Genomic DNA, 16,470 nt, shown 5'->3' on the forward strand with positions numbered 1-16,470 from the left:
ACGAACAAACGCAAACGATAGCTGATGCAGCTTATTCGACCCGACTCCGAAGCAAGAGGTACCTGGAGGTACCTGGAGGCACAGAGAGAACGATGAGGGCGAAGCGTGTTGTGGTTAAGTTTCTGAGTGGGCCTGGAGAGGGAGTCCACGGATGAGGATCTCGCACTGGCCTCACACCTCAATGTCAAGTTCAACAGCCCTCGGAGCAGACCGCCAAAAGTGCATCGCTTCGGTGGAAGTGGTGGGGGACACAGGGCCGGTTAATGGAGAGGCCCGGACGGGGGGCGGTAGAGCGCTAAGCTGACAACCAACCAACACCTACACGATGCCTTCCTGAAAGCGGACTGTAGGCAAGAGACCATAATTACTATAGCTACGTGTGCATTAATAAGATAACTGAAGCAGACATGTGAAACTAATGCAAAAGTTACATTCCCGAATAAATAATTTCTTGTTTATTAGGTTCTTGTACTTCTGTTGGGTTTTGTGTGCTGTTGATTCCAGTAACATTTTCCAGCAAACATGATGTTTTTAAGCACTCTTCATGTCCGCTACATTCTGCATTCAGTAATAAACTCAATTAGAGTTTGATCTTCGGAAATTTGTACTTGTTTTGTATTTGAGGGAAATACATGTTTCTCATGTATAACATGAAAAATGTCAATACATTTTCACATATTAAGTTAGCAAAACAACATAGACATCAATCTTAACATTACTAACAAAACATACACAAGGAACTACTTGAAATGGAATCAAATAGTTATGAAAAATAAAAAAATTAAAATAGCTCACTGGGTCACCTCTCATATCTGTATCAAAAAGTTTGGTTTTCACAATATATTAAGAAGAAAATCACAAACTACTATTTTTCTCTTACTCAGTGAGTCTAATGACCGCATGTATTTTCACCACAACCCTCTGTTCTTTCGGACTGATTCAATTTCCAGACGAATTTCTGCATAAATGGTTCGATATCAGATGTAAAGTGTCTCCAATTTAGACTCTAATTAAGTTTGCTCTAACTGAGTTATGGAGCAGGTGTGAATCCTTCACCTTCCACACTGTCTGCTAATCTTTGACACGAGGAGCAATCCAGCACCAAGCCACAGTCACATTTATGTAACACCTTGCTACCCATTTACACATCTTAATAATTTGATGATTCTGGCAATTGGACATTAAATTTCTTATTTTCTCATCATAAAAACCACAGGAGATTCGTCAAGATTGGTCAACTACAGAAAATTTGACAAATCATCCCCCCTAGTAGGCTTAATGTCTTCTGCATATTCATTGCTTTTTCAGATTTCCAATCAAAGTGGCTGGCAGGTCTCTGGTGTGAGCTGTGCCTCTCACTCTTCTATGAATCATTCATGCTGTTTAGCTCACAGTTGTTTGGGTGCATCTGGCTTGGGGAGGTATGTGGTTGGCCAAATGGAGAGGCCACATGGCAGCTCCAGATGTTTTGCTTTTGTATATGCACAGCTCATCAAAAACAACAAGCAGTGCCACCCTGGAGTCTCTGCCATCTGTGGGAAACCAGACAACAGCTTCTCGTGTTCCCTGGCGAATTATTGGAGGACTCTTTTGAAAAGATATGAGTTATTTTCAGGCAACCCCCTAATGCCATATTCAGCAACTCTGAAGACAGAAGTACTTATTCTACCGTCGTTACATTTTGGGTAGCAGGCTGCTGATTTGAAGTCAGCTCTTCAGCAGTAGAGCTTGGATTTACCTGAGAGCAGGCATCTGCACACCGGAAGAGAAAGTAAATCCCTGACAGCTGCTAAAGGTGTTTTAAAACTGCTTAGTATCTAACCTGTCTGTTCAAACAGGCTAACGCAAATAGACACTTCAGGGATCAATCAAAAATATTATTAACAATGCTGTTCCAACGCTAACTTGTCTTTTAGCAGTTATTGAACTGCACGACAACATACATCAATCAAATAACGAGAGAAGTGTTTGAGAGCTGAAGTTCACTTTTTGCACAGTTTTTGAAAATCTGTCAGGTCACATTATTCTGAGTGCTGTGTGCTCTGTTCTCCGTAGGCTCTTTGTGTCCAGCCCCCTGTGCACATCACACCCATCCCCAGATCCCTGCCACTCTCAGTGAAATCATTATTTAGTCCTTTTGTAAGCAAGCAGTGTCCCAGATCACAAATTAATCTTTCATATGTTTCCAAGATCTAGCCTTCTGTAATCCCATCTGTATGAGACACAACAAAGCACAGCGAGAGAGCGCCTATGAATTATTCATTCATTTCTCATGAAAGGCTTTCGTTATGTCTGTCATGTTTCACTCTTGCAAGGAAAATCCATTGATCCTTGCCTTTTCTCTGACAACAAGAACAAACAAGCGACATAACATGGCTGTACATTTTCTCACACTTCCAACAAATAGATCTGAAAAAAAAAAAAAATGCATCAGCAATAAGGCAGTGTGCAATGTGCATATGTGCATAATATGTACACACATTACAAATGCTCGCTCGTATATACTGTACGCACACCACATTAAAACATCTCCATGCTCTTAACTAATAGCTGCAAGTGCAACCTCAGGGAAAATGTTTGAACTGGAACACAGCGAGACGCAGTAGATAAAGTCACATGTGCCTTGCCAGTAATCATTTATCTCCAGTAGTATTATAAGCTAATGGGCATGTCTTTTTTTTGACAAGTTGCCTTCATAATTCAGTGCAACAGAATAGAGAAAACGGCATTGTTAACAAGAAAAGGCTTTAAATCACAAGCACGGAGTACATTTCCTGTGAAATATTAATGTGGAAAGTGTGTTTGTGTACAAGGAACAAAGGGCAGAGTGTTGTACATCAATGGGCTGACAGTGCTGCAGGCTCCACAGGCCGGGCTCTGCTTACTAGTTATGGCACACTGTGTATGTGTAGGGGATTGGTGCATGGGGGAAAGAGAGCGGGTCATTTATAATGTATAGGCCTGCTGAAGCGTGAGGTGTTGGGTCTGCTTAGGTTAGTGTGCGCAGTAGCTCTATTGTGGCTGGTCTTCACCTTGCTCTGAGCGCTTGCCTTATTTACTTTAAAAGCTTTCCTCTGGAGTCTTGTTTGGAAACTTGGGAGGCTTGATGGATAAGACAGATCCAATTAATTTTTACCATGATGAGCCTATCGCCTTACAAGACTGCGAGAAGGCACAACTCTCCCTTTGAAAGTCCCACGGCCTTGTAAATCCACATTAGTGTCTTGTTACCTGCGATGTAATGAGGTTAGTCGGGCGGTTGTCTGCAGGGTGCTCCAGTGTTGCTCGTGGCTCTCAGGTCAGAGGAATTTTACTGAATCCTCTTGAGAACAACACAGCAGCTATCAGTATTCACAGCAATAATAAGAGCAATCACACGTTTAAAACATGGCATATTAATAGTAAAATTAGCATTATTCCTTATGCACCTGTAGCTTGTTCTGTTCTCGTCACTCATACTTATTTCATAGTACACCGCCGCTCTGATATGACAAGTTGTTTGTGCTGATTGTGTGTACTTGACTATGTAGATTATACAGCAGCTTGCAGGATAAGAGTGCTGTTGTAGACCCAGGCTGCCTCCACCCTGCCTGTCAGCTCCAAGCAGAGATGAGCTTGTGGCCCGTTCTGTCTGCTGTTAATCCTGCCTGTTCTGCTTTGTCAAAGCTGCTGTTTGAACAATGGAGCTGTCTTCTTGTCTGCTAATTTAGGAACAAACATTTGCCTGCGTGGCAAACAAGCTCTCCCAGGAAGTGCTATTAATAGGATAATTAAGCAGACGGTAATGAGCAGGATTACTGCTAATTATGACAAGATTTGTTTTGGCATTTGCCTGAGAGGCAGCAGAGTGTTAAAGTCTGCACAGGAGTTCATCACTGCACTGAGTGAGCAGGCACCTGAGTAAACAGACTGGGACTCACCGGGGGTATGGGTGTGTAGCGTGCACGTGTGCGTATGCGTGTGGATTGGGGGAGGGGTGGGGGGGTGTAAACAGAGGGGAGCACAACAATGCCAGAGAACTGCCAGAGAAGCCTATCACCAAATGGCTATCAAGGTCAATCCAAACTGTCCCTATGCAAACTTACGGCTGTGAATGAAGTGAAATGAAAAATATCTGACAATTCATCCAAGAGTCTAAAGTGACACCTTCAAATATGTTGCCTAGTCTCATACTTCAACATTATAATATTTGAAAACAGAGGAAAAACAGCAGTATATTCTCATATTTGTAAAGCTGATTCCAGTGAATGTTTGACATTTTTCTGTAATCTATAACAATAATACATTACCTGCTTATCAAAGTTATTGTTGATTGATTTTCTATTGAGTAATTCACTATTTGTTTCTGCCCCACAGCATATATTATTTTCAGTCCTCAGTGATTTTAATTGGTTGAGGCTATATCTAAATTTACTCTACTGTGATTGTTCACATTTACATTTACACACTTCAAATGTAGGCCTGTTTGTAAATGTATGTTGTTTTTACTTGAGCCACAATAAAGCAACAATTTTAATGCCATGTGATGGCCAATTTCCTGGTCCAAGGAGCATATGTGACATAAATGTATCAGATTCTGGCAATTCATACATAAAAAAAATATCCCTCTTGCAGGTAAAAGGAAAAATGGGAATGGAGAAGCAAATGCCTTTTTTCTAAATATTCAAATGAATGCACAGTATTATTTTCAAAAAGCTTTGTTCACTTGCCACTTTTTCTGCCATCAAACACTAGAAGAAGTGGTGCCTAGTTTGAAGTAAAACTTGATTTTATTTCATGCGAGTAAACGTGTGATAAATCTTTGTACTTTTCCTGTACTTGCGGTTTTGCTCCTTTGCAGCAAACAAAGAGGGCGAAAAGGCAAATCTTTTGTTTTACACTAGATTAAGAGTTTGATTATTTGTCAGGGTATTATTGTTTTATTAGTTGTAGAATTATTGTCATATTTTCACATGACAAGAGATTAAATTAGACCGTTTCTTCCTGGGAACACGGTAGTCAGAAGAATTTAAACTGCGGGGTGACGTTAACCAAGACGAAACCCTAATTCACAAGATTCAATCAAAAACTGACAACAAACAAGCCTAGTTGAGGTGAAGGGGAATCTTAATGCGATTGTAGCTAAAGCTCAGACAGTGAGCCGCCTCCATTAAAGCATGCCACACAGCCCAGCAGCTCCAGATAAGACAGCTGAGTCTGGGATTTAGAGCTTTGGCTTATCGTCATCTTCACACCACTGTCTCACCAAGAGCAGAGCAGAGCACACGGACCCCAAATCCTCTCTGACTGGGAACCAAGTTTGTCTTCGGGATGTCGAGGTGCAGTCCAAGTTGGGCGCAGGTATGTTAATGGTCTGTAACTCCCAATTAGGGACCTTGATCTCTTGGCCTGCTCAAAACACACAGCAGCTTTTGGCAAGGCAACACTTTTCATTCTGTAGCAGAAGCTGGGATAAGATTATAGAGGGAGAGAGCTGTGTGGAGTACTGTTTCAGAAATAAAATTGCTTTTATTCCACCCAACATGTGTTCAGTGAGATTAAGGCATAATCTTGCAACGTTTAATAAGAGCCCGTTTGTGGCCTTCCGGCTGAGGCAGAAAAAGTGGAGCATGCATGCTCTACTTTAAATCCTGTTTATTGAATTATAAAGAACCTTAAAGGATCAGGGATGTGACTCATACGTTTAAATATTTTAAGGTATTTCCACGTTAATACACATTGTCAAGTAAAGTATGCAATGTTTAGAAAACTTTTTCTATCCGTTTATTTTTTTAAATATTTATTTGGTCTTCATCTCCATAAACAAAAGTACTGCATGTGGTATATTTCAGGGTACAGAATATGACCTCTTTTATGTAAATTCATGCAAAAGGTACAATATCAATTACCACGGGATATTGAGAAGAACATGAGTAATGATCCTTTAATGTAAGATTCAACATTAAAGGGACATAAATCATGAAATGTCGCCACAACCTACATCCAAGTCCTGCCGTATTCTCAAACATAACACCATATTGTAAATCCCTAACCTCAATTTATGTAATCCAAAGCCCTTGCATGAACTTCAGTTTGAGCTCTGGCTTTCAAGAGGTATTTGGAAGTTAAAGTCTCAGATCAGATTTGGACAGATTAGAATTACGAGTTGGAAGTCTGGGAGGGGTGGATATGAGGATTTGCACTGCTCCACGAGACGGCCTTGTCAGTGATAAGTTATACTGAGCCACGGGTAAGAGGATTGCCTAGACTAATCCGAATCAAAAGACATACCATGTGAATTACATCCCGAAACAGGTTCGCTTACAGAGATTAGGAGCCTGCATGTAAATCCTGTCATACTCTACTTGGCGCAGGAAGATGAGCCTGAAAGAACAAACACAAACATGTGCTTTGTATCCTGCTGCAACTGCTGGCACCAGGTCGGCTACCAAAATCATTGGCTTCCTTGATTACAGCTTTCTTTTTCCTATTCTTCAGAAGATTAAATGTCCATTGATGAGACTATCTAGGCCAGGCACACTAATTATTCACACCACATCTAAGAAAGTGCTTATACTGAGGGTTGAGAATAACCCTCCCCAAGTGAACTGACACCCACAGACACCCACATAGCAGCCTGCTCACCCCTCCCGCTCTCTCCCTTGCCATTCCTCCCTCCCACCACCATTAAACTAAGCTCTAGTTCAATGAACCATTTATTTCTCTTCCTGTTTGACATGGGTGATTCTATCAAGGCATCTGGCAGCAAGTGCTGTAATACGAGGCTTTCTGTTGAGACGTCAAAGAATGTTACTCTCTGCTGTAGAGAAAGAAAAAAAAATAGCTTACATTTTTCTCTCTCTTTCTAGAAGCACTGAACAAACAAGACTTATATCCCTGGCCCAGAATGCTTCAAAGAGCACATGTCTGCTGGGACTGGCTGTGAAATGTAGAACAGTGTTGGCTGCTTAGCTTTGCATTTCAGCCAGAGCAAGCTCATAAGAGCACTGCAGAAATCTGGGCAGATCTGTAAACGAGGGAGAGTGGAGTGTAAGGCACAACCTCTCTCACTGCAATATCTACACGGGGTGGAAACATGTTTCTGAAATTTTAAAAAACAACAACAACTGCAGTTTCAGAAGTTATCCTTGACTCATACTTTCTGAACTGCACATACATTGTTGTGTGTAATAAGACACAATGATATCAAGCGGCTGGGAGTCACACAGGGCCGTGGCTTCTGCTACTGGTATGAACTGATGAATACCACAGCTTAAAGATGGAATAAATATGTTGGGCCCTCGTGTGTACAAGGGAGATATACTATGGTAATTACCCTACACATCAAACCCTGTAAAAACGCAGCAAAGCAAAGCTATTTTGTTGTAGATTGAGTGGATGTAAATGCTTTAGGGCACGGTGTAAATGGGAAGCACTGAGACGAAAGCAGTAGGAGATGGCACAAGAAAAACCATCAAGCTGTGGCGCACAACTCTCTGCAGTGCTATGAAGCATACCGAATAGAGGTCTCTCACTGCAGTATAACGGCTCATAAAGCCGCAAATGGTATTTCCACTTCATTCAGTCTCAGGGCCAGGTTCCAAGCAGCTCCTCAACGATGGAATTGAACCCATTAGCAATCGATTAAAGAACCAGCAGGCAGTCACTGCCCCGCCTGAGGGCAGGACAGGGTCTGGCGGGGGTGGGGGCATGTCAGCCAGCCGAGCCTCATGGGGATTGAGGTTCAAATCTTTGTTTATGTAGAAATAGTGGCGAGCACTTTAACCTCAGATCCAACTCCTGCGGTGCAGATTAAGAGTCAGATCGTGAGCGTGTAGAGCTCTGAGATTCAGAGCGTGGCAGCTTTTGATTGACACATCACGCCACTAATGCACAAGGTACAACACTTCCCCGAGATAAGACAGCACCCACAGGACACCTGCTGCTCCTCAAGAGATGATGGGTGACCAATTTGATAAGCATATTCATAAGTCCTATTGAATGTTTGAGCTGTGGATGTTTACCCAGACCATGAGATGTGAATGATGAACAATTTGACCTTTGGAAACAGATTAGAATTTCAATCAAGTGACCACAAACCAATCCATAAAACTATATGAAAATGGAGTCACGTAATGATCTCTGGCTTAAAACATCTTTAAATCTTCTTTCTCCATTTTTACTCATCATTTTGGCAAAGTGAGCATACAAGTAGTAAAAATACATTTGTACAAGTACTCCTACTCTCCTCCATTCCTACACTATTTATTCTCCACATATAGCAGCCTGTCAGCTTTTATTCTTGGCGCTGACCTTTGTCTGCGTGGGCCTCATAACTGACATTTTCAATTACACTGCAAACAACTTATCAATATGCATGGATTTCCCAGCCAATATCAGAGCAAACAGAGTCGTTTGGAGAGCCGAGTCTGTCAGGGGAGAGAAACAGGGCAGACATGTCAAGGTCAGGATTTTGTTAATGAGGGACGGACCGCTGAATAATTGAATGGGCTGAGCAGTATCGACTGTTGAAGCAGAAGCATTTAAAGCGTTGGCGATCGTTAAGGAAAATCCTCCCAGCACTTTATGTTCCATGGCAGTAATTTATGCACGAGCATCCAAGCGGGTGCCCTATGGTTCACAGCACTGAATGCACAAAGCAATGAGTGGATTAGCCAAGCACACTTTAGAAACAGCAGCCAAGCGTGCAAGTCATTCCTGTGGATGAAGTGATGGCTCTGGCAGTGCAATTATTCTGCTGTGCATTTTAAATACACACACAAATGGCAACGAGAGAGGCTCTGAATATCATCTCCGTGTGGATGGAAGAATAGCAAAACGCGAACAGAATGTCAAGGCTGAAAGTGATCAATCTTCAAATTATGTATTACACAAAGAACACTGAAATGCAGAATAGCGTCAGCAGCAGGTGATCCAGCACGAAGGAAACATGTGATTTGATGCCGTGTACTTCCTGAGCAGGTTTCTCACGGGTTCTCAGGTTTTGAGGAATGACTAAACTGTGAGCCGGATTCCCTGGCAGACAAAGCCGTGATATTTGGCTACAGAAAACAAATTCTGATAATTGTGGGATCAAACATAACAGATGTAAATTAATGTAAACAAGCTAAGTAACACTAGTTTGTCCAAATGCCTCCTTTGTTTTGAACGCAATCTCAGCCATTTTTTAATCTGCACCAAGAACTGCTCAAGCTGTTGTTGTTGCAGCAACATAATCGAGCAGTTCTCAGGCCTTTAAGCCTCCACCCCTCTCTCCTCTCTGCAGGATGGGAGCTTTTGGGGGGGGGGGGTTCTAATCCCTCTATGTAATTACTGCTCCCTGCAACGGCCAGACCATCTCTGTGTAAATCAGATTAGCTGACCTAAATCGCTCTCGTTTCTCCCTACCCCATCAAACAATTCCTTATCTTCACCCAGAGAGCTAAACAACACCACTCCTCCAACCTTCCCGCCCCCAAAGACATGGCCTGTTTATTTGATCAGCGCAGGAAAGCAAACAGTTTCTCCATGATACACAAACAGGCAGGGCAGGGCCGGCCCTGCTGGGTGGCCAGAGAGCGAGGGTAGGGCTGAGTCACTGGCGGGGCTGAAGACATGCAGATAACCACCTCCGTCACGTCCGCAACTTCCATAACGGTTCATTAAAAAGAAGAGGAAGCCGGGCAGACACATAACACAGACAACAATGTTGCTCAGTGCGCGGTAAATAAAGGTCACCGAACAAGATAGAGATGTATTACTGCTCTCTGGGCTGCCTCATCGCCTCCTTCCCATCCAATTTATTCCTCAGGTCATACATTTACAACTTTGAGAGAGGAGGAGGCGGAGGGAGGGGGGGGGAGGGGGGGAGGAGAGGAAATGCTGCTCTTCAGTGGGAATAGAGACAGGCTAAAGTAAAGAGGGGGAACAAATGAGGTCTGTGATCCTGCCTGTCCCCTCCTCTACCGCCTCACTCCCCCCCCTGAGCCCCAATCAGGCTGAACCACTGCTCTCAGCGCGACAGCCAGGCCTTTGTTGCTGTCTGAATGGAGGTTAAATATCCCTCGAAATCAGAGCTCTTTGGCTTTCTGGACGCATAGTCAGAGACCCAGTGCCTTTCACATGCTAATGCCCATGTTTTTTATTTCCTTTGTAGCCATGGTTAGACAGTGGTATCATGCTAAAAGGCGATGAATAAAGCTGGTGAATTTGTTTTTTTTCTCATCTTTTTTGCTCCTCTTTCTCTCTCCTCTTTTCTCCCATCCCTCCCCCCTTTTGCCTCTTTCCCTCTTTTATCACCATCTCTTCCAGCCAGCCCACATTCCATCCCCCTCCTGCAGGGGTTTAAAAAAGCACAGATGGTCTCTCCTGACCTGCTATTCATCATTGTGTCAAAAGCTTTGTCAGAATAATGCTCCCCAACAACAAGCTGAAGGATTTTATTTGTTTCTATTGATGAGGCCTGTTAATTTCACAGACGTCTCATTAGGCCTAAACCACCAATTAATTTCTTTTGTTCTCATTAAATGGCTAATTCTAAACATGAACCGTGCTGACAATGAATGCTGCTCAGAGCCAAAGCCAGACAGTGCTGCTCCCGCCATGGAGCTACCGGAGCGTGAAGAAGGCAGGTAGAGGGAGAAAATTGAAGAGCAGGAGGAAGGGCGTGATCGTGATGGTGGTGGTGGAGGTGGCGGGGGCAAGAGTGAGGAGTGAAAGTGGTGGAAAAAGGGAGAGAGTGAAGGAGAGCCCTGACAAAAGCCCCTGTTAATTTGTAGACACCCTTAACACGAGGCATGGATGGCAACTCATTAACTGCTTGCAGATTTTTTTTTTCCTGTCAGAGAATCAAGTGGCCCTCAGGAGTAAAGGTTGCAATCATCTGTTGGTGGCAGCAGCCAGCACTCAGCTCTGAATGAAAATGAAAATAAAAATGATAGCAGAATAAATCAAAATACAAATGGGAACAAAAGAAAAAATGAAAAGCACAGGCTGGGAACCAAGGTAGTAATTTTTCTATTGGAAGTGTGCTCACAAAAGCTATCTTGTGCCTGCACTCTATTATAGCAGTGCAAGCTGTCATTATGGCCAAGGATATATGGAAGCCTCATAATATCCAGAGATTGGTAGTTTGTTAGACAGCACTGTACAATTTGCTGCAGCCTTGAAGGATCCTTGAGCCTCTCTTGACAATTTACCGAGGGAATTGCCGGAGCGTTGCCTTTTGTCTGCTGGAGACACAGGGGCAATTATCCAGCCTCCTGTAATGTTTCCCTGACTTTAATCTCCTGGCTGAGAGCGTAAAGCAGAATGGGTAAGGTTTCAGAGTGCCTCTGGGTTCTATTAACACACAACCGCTGTTTCTGTTCAGGCCAGGCAGCCAAGAGAGGGCTGCAATCTGACAGACAGGCCTCCCTTGGGCTTTTAGGGAGAAAACATGATTATGTCATAATATATTTTCAAAAAGAGATCCATTTGAAAGATTGCCCCTCTGTCTTTTCAATCTAACATGGCTCTGCTTTTGTCAGGCATGGGGGGAGCTCTGGGAATGACAGATGCTTCAATGAACCAAACAGGAATAAAAATAACGTGTTGCAGGAAAAAACAAAATCACCAGAGACCGGAAGCTGGGGCAAGAAAATTCAGTTTTCCTAATAATTTCATCACGTAAATCTCATTAGCCTGGTGTCAAATCTTCCCTGGCTTTATGCACGTGTATTTTTTCAAGATAATACCCTGTAAAGCTGCATTATTTGCACAATCTATGCTTTCTATTCATAATTTGATGATAATCAATTAATCATTATCATTACTTTTAAAGCAACACCATCAAAAGGGTTTTCTGGGCTTTGTTGGTAGAATAACCACAAGAGCTTTACATAGTGTAAATTTCTTTGGGCTGCATTATAATGGACATTTTGCACTATTCTCTGACATTTTATAGACCAAATGAGTAATCAATTAATCAAATGAAGGCTGAAAGTTTAATTCCTGAAGCCCAGCTGGTGTGTCCACAAAATGACAGCAAACGCATCACTTTGTCACTGAGAATAACACTTTGGGCAGGGTTGAGCTCCAGCACAGACAGCATGTGGCCACTTCGCTACTAATATGAGTAAGAGCTTTCCAAAAAGCCAAGAGACAATCGTGTGCAATCTTGTGATCAAAGTATATGCCTTTTAAAGTGCAGGCCTCTCTGCAACTCTCCAATGATGACTATAGTGCACTAGAGCAAAAGTGAAAAGAGAGCATTTGCTGTGTGAGAAGCAAAAGGTCCAGTGTTTCCTCGTAGGGAATGAGATAAAAATATAACCTACCCACACAGGCCAGTGTGCTGTACTATAAGAACAGGACATTTGGATACATGTCCTGAAGATGTCCGATTAAAAAGTATTCAGGTCAATTGATTCAGAGTAGTCTACCGTTACATGGGCAACTTTCATGGTGGATGCAACCTTTACAATCAACACTTGGATATTTGGTTTTATGGGACAGGAAAAAAAAAATCAGGGCCCAATATTTAGAATTTCTACCTCAAAATTAAGTGTGTAAGTGTGAAATCATCACTACTTACAACTTTTTCAATAATACTAAAGTTAAGGTAGAAAGTCCCATAAATGTAATACATTGCACTGTTTTCTTTCTCTTTTTTTTTTTTTTTTATATAATTTTATTGGAGTTGCTGAGTGATGTCCAGCAACAACACAAAGCTCCTTTTTATTTTTCAGTTTCTAGTATTATAAACACGTGTTTTTGATGATGAGCTAATTGCAGTCAAGTGTAGTTGAGACTGTATTTTGCTGCTGAAAAACAAACAAACAACGTGCATGGGATTATGGATTATGAACAGATTAGGATTTTATAAAGAAAGAAGAAAATCTGTAAAAAAAATAAATAAATAAATAAATTTGGAGACACATTATGTTTCAATACTATTCAATACTTGACCCTGTGAGCCACTTGCTTCATAAACTCTGGGCAGTGGTAAGTATCCAACAAACTTATCTGGAGCTGTTGCCACATGATGCACATCTCAACATCCTCAGGTGTTAACACACTCACCCTCTCCAGGCGTGAAAGTATTGTTGTTTGCTTCTTGTAATGGGACACTGTGCTTAGTTTGATGTCATGTAGTTGGGCTCCATTGATGACACCTTTTCACAGGTGGGAGAGGAAGCATCAGACGTCCATAACAAAATACATTTCAGCAGCACAATACATCTCTCCACTGATCAGCTTTGTAATTATATTTCGCTGTCGGACATTATTTCCTCGAAACACAGATAAATAAATCACGTCCGTTGCTTCCAAGAGCAGACACTGCTAACGTTTAGCTACGCGGCTAATCTCCAGCCGAAATGTTTGTTTCTTGTTTACAAGATATGTCCGGCTAATTACAGTCTTTATAGATAAAGTCGGGTAAATTAAACTCTAACAAGAAATGAGGGATGGTTTACGGGCCGAGAGAAAAAGTTGAATCTCTCTCTCTCTCTCCCTTTCTCTCTCTCTGTGTTAGGCAGTTTAGAGGTACTTGTACTTTATTTGGCTATTTCCATTTCATGCAGTTTTATAATCTCACTTCACTTCATTTCAGTGGAAAGCGAAAAAGTTCAAAAACTAAAAGCACATTTGCGTACCAGAACTTTTTTTTCTTTTCTCATCCTACCTTTCTCAGCAATCATCTAATGACCCCTCAGATTTATTATTAATACATAGATTATTCATTTAAAATTAATAATCTAAAAATGTCATAATCAATAATATATCAATCAGGGGGACTAAACCAGTACTTCTACTTTAGTACTTTGACTTTATTTTGCTGCCAATACTTATGTACTTTTATTCAAACAGAATTTTAAACGCTGAACCGTTTCCTGGTTTTCAGTATTTTCACACAGCTGTCGTGGTAGCCTCTACTTTTACTTAAGATTTGAACACTTTTTCTACCGCTGAGTATTAGTTTATATGCATCATGGTATGCAGCACCTCTCCAAAATATCACAGGTTTGGAAAACCCCGTTATCAAAAGTAAATGATTATGGTTTTATTGAAATTAAATGAGTCCAAAGAGACGAAAAGTTATTTTTCTTTCCTACAATTATAGGATAAGGAGCCAAATAACAACACATGAGAGGGTATATTTGCTGCACCAGTACTTTAAAGCCACATTGCAAAATTTTAAATCGCAAATCACAAGCCACTTATGAGGCAAAGTGTGCCAATCTGTGGTTTAGCTTAAGTAGAATACACTTTGGGTCGTGTGTTTTTTGATTAATTTGTCCACAATGTTATAAGACACACCACATGATATTCCATAAATATTCCCTGCATTATGTGAACAAAACAAGCCTATTTTTTGGGTTAAATATCACTGAAAGCAAAAACAGGATTATCCCATCTTATTCAACAATCCCAGAGTCCAACAAACAGAGTGATACAGAATGAACAAAAAGAGTGATACTTATAACTTGTTGTTAAATCAACTCGTGAATCAAGAGAGATTCATATGAACAATTTAGACAATATTGGCCTACAACCCTTTGATATTGTGCACTGTCTCCATCCTTTATACTTCGGAGTATGTGGTCAAGCTATTAATCAGATTTACTGTATAAAAAAAATGAAGGATATATTAGAAGTAAACACATGCAGTATAAGAGGCCGAAGGGAATTCCAGCTCCCACCACTTTACCTCGATACCACCATTTCCTCTGTAATTAGTCATGTTGCTTACACACCTCCAGCTGTGCTTTAATCAAAGAATGTGTGTGGAAAAATAATTAGCATGTTTAGCATAATGCACATAATAAAGAAGTTCTTGTAGTTGTCTTGATCTCAACATCAAAGAGCACGTCGGTTCCTTCTCGGGGCTTTACTATCATACAAATCTAATTACTCCCAGTATTGAATTAGTGGATTTTAGTGAATACTTGGAACAAACACAAAGGAATGTCCTGGTAGTTGTCTGGCCTTTCAGTTGAGAAGAGACGTTACAGAATATAAATAGTGTATTGGTAATGTGTGGTGTCGCTCCTCAGGACACAAGGATGAATTCGGTTTCTCTAGGGTTACGGCTCTCTTGCTGCCGTGGCACAAGTGTGCCCAGTGCAGACAGTCCCTTGACCTCAATATCTAAAATAGCATCCAGTCCACTATCGTGGCTGTGTCCTTTTACTAAACTCTGAGACTCCACTGGGTGAAGTGCAACATCAGGTTCTCATGTAGAAAGTCCAGTGAACATCAGTAGTCTGAACACAGCAGCGGCGGCAGCAGCAGAGGCGGCGGGGGCTGCAGCAATCCAGCCTAATCCAAATGAATCCGGGTCTCCCAGGTTTGTTCATCCTGGTTGGAGGGTGATGACTGCTCTGCTCTGCTGGAGTGCTTATCAGCTGTCAGTGGTCGGTGGCTGTACAGGCCTCATGTTATCAGGGCTCAGCCTGCTCGGGGATTGGAGGGTCCAGGGAAAGTAAACATAGAACCTGTCCTTTGCTTATCTATCCCAGGAGAGAGAGTGTGTGTGTGTGTGTGTGTGTGTGTGTGTGTGTGTGTGTGTGTGTGTGTGTGTGTGTGTGTGTGTGTGTGTGTGTGTGTGTGTGTGTGTGTGTGTGTGTGTGTTATGTGTGTGTGCATGTGTCTGCATGAGAGAGAGAGAGAGAGAGAGAGAGGGGGAGAGAGAAAGAGGCTTGTTTCCATGGCAACCTCCTCCTTTAACCCCCCTCCACCTCCTCCCCTCTAGAGGAGAACCCTGGTGGTCTTTGTGTAATGCGATTCCACTAGAATGCACTGTGGATTAGAGCTGTGCTGCCTTCGGGCCCTAGGCAGGGCAACAGTGAAGACATTATTACCCAGATCAAATGCTGTAATCACTAGGCACTGGGGGCTTTCACATCCATCGCAGATAAAACCTAGGACTGGCAATACTCAGGTGATTAGGGGATTATTATTCTGCATTTCAGCACGGTGCCAGTCCCTCGCTGTTGAAAAAAATAGAGAAAAACCCTGATTCTCTGTGGGATGGATGGGGGTGGGTTTGAAAACAGAATACCATCCAGAATTTTGGTGGATTGTGATCAGTGCCTGGGAGCTAAAACTAGAAAGAAATAAAAGAAGAGAGAGACAACATTCACACAGTCCATATATTGGCATTACCGCCCCCCCAACCCTCCCCCCCGGTTTTCTGTATGGCCTTTGAGTCTTGGCTCTAACAGTCCAAGCAGAAGTAGGGAGTTGGACTATGTTCTTATGTTTAGAGCTGCTGTAAAACACTTAGGCCACTCTAGTTTCTTAGTCTGCACTGTTACCCTGCTCAAATAGAACAGGGCAGCATGGGCTTTTGCATGAGAACCTGCTGAAAGCCTTCTTTTGAGAGGTAGATCAGCGGAAGGCGAGACAATAACCCCCTCAATGTCCAGCAATGGGCACTCAGAGGTACAACCTTTCATCTGCAGATATTCTACTGTTTGATTAAGTGAGGAAGAAAATTGTACTTGA

Source organism: Brachyistius frenatus, unplaced genomic scaffold (genome assembly GCF_029030835.1).
Source record: "Brachyistius frenatus isolate BFR_SWC_R1_liver_20210118 unplaced genomic scaffold, ASM2903083v1 Contig_74, whole genome shotgun sequence".
Classification (NCBI taxonomy): domain Eukaryota; kingdom Metazoa; phylum Chordata; class Actinopteri; family Embiotocidae; genus Brachyistius; species Brachyistius frenatus.